At 48.0% G+C, this 3,412-nt stretch overlaps 1 pseudogene; it reads right to left on the bottom strand.

Moving 5' to 3' along the window:
* Positions 1 to 2,395: 2,395 nt before the first annotated feature.
* On the bottom strand, positions 2,396 to 3,145 carry LOC107525486 (ubiquitin-like protein 5 pseudogene; annotated as a pseudogene).
* Positions 3,146 to 3,412: the final 267 nt, after the last annotated feature.

Below are 3,412 nucleotides of genomic sequence, written 5' to 3' on the forward strand. Positions count from 1 at the left end.
TCCCCGCCTGGCCGCCTCGGCCTCCTCCCTGCCGGCCCAGTCGCCCCGCCACCTACCTCAGCGCGAGGGCGGGGAGGGGGCCACGGTTCCGCTGGAGTGGGGGCGGCGCGGGGAAGACGTCCCTCGGCCCTTCCGCTCCTTACAGGCTCCGGCTGGAGGCGCGACGCGAGCGGAACAAACGGGCTCCACTACCCGCGGGGGCCGGCCATTGTGCGACGTCATCAGGCCGCGACGGTTGTCCTGTGGGCCGGCGGGTTTCCCTCTCTTCCCTCGCTTGCCCCGCCCTCCGCCCGCTTCCTTCCGGCCTCCGCGCGGCTGCTGCGCGCCTCCCCGCCCCCGCTCGGCCCGCTCCCGAGCCCTTCACCGCGCAAGCGCCTCAAGAGGCCCCACCCCCGGGGGCGCGTCCGAGTCTAAGCGCCGCGGCCGCACGATGACGTATGCGGGGCGGGCTTACGTAGTCACGTGGTCGCGTGACGTATCTAATTCCCGCGTCGCGGATTTGCGTTGCGGGTGGGAGGTCCGCCCTCGGCGGAGGTGGCTGGTGTCGCCGTCGGAGTTGACGAGTCTAACTGCTTCCGTCCGTCTGCAGCCTTCACGTTCTAGTCGAGTAAGCACCCGACGAACGATCAGTCATTTTTGAGGTACTGCGTTTAAATATCAAAGCTACAACATTTTAAATTTTTTTCGTGGGACTAAATAGCTCCTGCGCTACTAATCAGTTCAACACAAAATTAATTATTTTTGAGACACTGAGTTTATTTAAATGTAAACACTTAAAAAAGTTTTCTCCTGCTTTAAAAAATAATCAGCCGGGAACCCTCCTACACTGTTGGTGGGAATGTGAATTGGCTCAGCCGCTGTGGACACCAGGAAGATGAGAACTACCATGTCCGGCAATTCCAGTTCTGGGTATTTATCTGAGGAATTAGGAAACACTAGTTTGAAAAGGTAATCTGCATGCCCATGTTCGTCACAGCATTATTTACAATAGCCAATATATAGAAGCAACCGAAGTGTCTGTGGAGAGATGAATGGATAAAGAACAAGTGGACTGTGTAGTCAATGAAGTATTATTCAGCCATAAAAAATGTGAAACCCTGCCATTTTCCACAACATGAGTGGACCTTGAGGGTATTATGCTAAGTGAAATAAGTCAGACAAAGACAGATACTGTATGATTTCACTCGTACAATATAAAACAAAAAGAAAAGCAAACTCACAGAGGCGGACAACAGATTGGTGGTTATCAGAGGGGATGGGGGTGAAGGGAGGGCAAAATAGGTAAGGGGGTCAATTGTATGGGAGCAGATGGAAACCAGACTTTTGGTGGCGAGCAGGATGTAGTATTTACAGACCTCAGATTATAATGTGGCACATCCGAAACTTCTGTAATGTTATAAACCAATGTTACCTCAATAAGATGATAATAGCTCACAACAAAAATTAGTCATTTTGGGGATACTGAGTTTAAATACCAAAGACTAAACGTTTAAAACTACTTCCACGGGCCCGGCCGGGCGTGGCTCAGCGGTTGAGCGTCGCCCTGGGATCCAGGCGATCGGGGTTCATTCCTGGTCAGGGCACATGCCCGGGTTGCAGGCTCGATCAATGACTCTCTCATCATTGATGTTTCTATCTCTCTCCCTCTCCTTTCCTCTCTCTGAGATCAATAAAGATATATTTAAAAAACAAAACAAAACTACTTCCACGGTACTACATAGCTTTCGCTCTATTAAATACCATCATTTCAACACAAAATTAATCATTTTGGAGATAAGGAGTTTAAATACCAAAGCTTACAAATTTTGCCCAGCCAGGGGTGGCTCAGCGATTGAGCATCGACCTAGGATCCAGGCAATCGGGGTTCGATTCCCGGTCAGGGCACATGCCCAGGTTGCAGGCTCGATCCCCAGTGGGGGGAGTGCAGAAGGCAGCCGATCAATGACTCTCTCATCATTGATGTTTCTGTCTCTCTCTCTCTCCCTTCTTCTCTCTGAAATCAATAAAGATATATTTTTAAAAAAATGATCCATCAGACTAAATAGCTCTGTGTCTTTTAAATGTGATCAGCTTAACTCTGTGTAACCTTTTCATGCTCAGAAGGACATCATGTGGTATTTGGAGTGTTTTTACAGCTTGCCAACTGCCTTCACAGACCCTCAGTGGGAGCTTCAGAGGCAGCGTGCTGAGGGTAAAACAGTATGCTCTTCAATTAGAGACAACCTGCATTTAGAAGGGTACTTGGCTTGATTGATTCCCTGCTATCCCTACCTTAAAATTCTTTTTTTTTTTTTTTTCGCTTATAAGTTTTTATTAACATGACTTTTAAAAAACAAACCTCCATACCAGTGTGGGAGGTGAGAGTGGGGGAAGAGGGGAGGGAAGGAAGTCTGTTCTATTGATGATAAAGCTTCAGGTTCATCCCAGAGTGGATTTTATAGTCCCCCAGAGAAACGTGGTTCTTAAAAATCACATTCCACTTCTTTAGTATGATCTTGTTCCAACAGGTACCAGTTTGGGCTATGATCAGCTTCTTTAAGGTCCCCAATGGTGTCGTTGGTGTTACATTTCTCACGGACCTTCTTTTGCAGACAGTTGTTGCAAAATCTCAATTTTCCTGCCTGGAGCTACACAGGTGTAGGGGTTGGGAGTCAGCAGAGTGAGGATATCAAGAGTCTCCCAGACCCCAATACCTCCAGTTGAGACTTCAGTTCCCAACCCTCCAGACCCAAGTTCTCCAGGGCCCTAAGCTCTTTTCTCAGGACTTCAAACCCCAGGCAGCTGGATCTCCCCACTTCAGGTGGCTTCTCCACGGCCAGTGGACCATAGATGACTGGGTTTGTCAGCCTTTCCCCGCCCCAGACCACTCACATTGAATCACCTAGAGCCTCCTTGTCTTAAAATTCTTAATCATTTTTGAGCAATGGGCCCAGGTTTTCATTTTGCACTGTACCCTGCAAATTATGTAGCTGGTTCTGGGGGTAACTAAGGGTTCTGGGGAATGGAGACCAGAGCAGGCCTTTCCTCACCACATCTTGGACCTCCAGGAAAACAACTCCTTAGTGCAGCCCACCACCATGCCACCCACAAATAAGAGTGTCTGGCCCACAGTACAGTTGAATGAACTCACAGATGTTTTCCCCATGTTATATGAATGAATGAATGAATGAGGGAAGAAATGAAGGCGTTAACACAGAGTTATCATATAATCCATCAATACCACTTCTAGGTAGTTAACCCAAGAGAAATAAAACACATGCATGCAAAAACTAGTATACAGTTGTTTGTAGCAGCAGCGTTCACAATAGCTCAAAAGTAGAAACCACCTAGATGTCTGTGAACTGATGATGGGTAATTGAAGTGTGGTCTATGCATTCACTAATAATATTCCCCTATGAATGAGATATTATTC

This window comes from Miniopterus natalensis, chromosome 18, assembly GCF_054644295.1.
Source record: "Miniopterus natalensis isolate mMinNat1 chromosome 18, mMinNat1.hap1, whole genome shotgun sequence".
Classification (NCBI taxonomy): Eukaryota; Metazoa; Chordata; class Mammalia; order Chiroptera; family Miniopteridae; genus Miniopterus; species Miniopterus natalensis.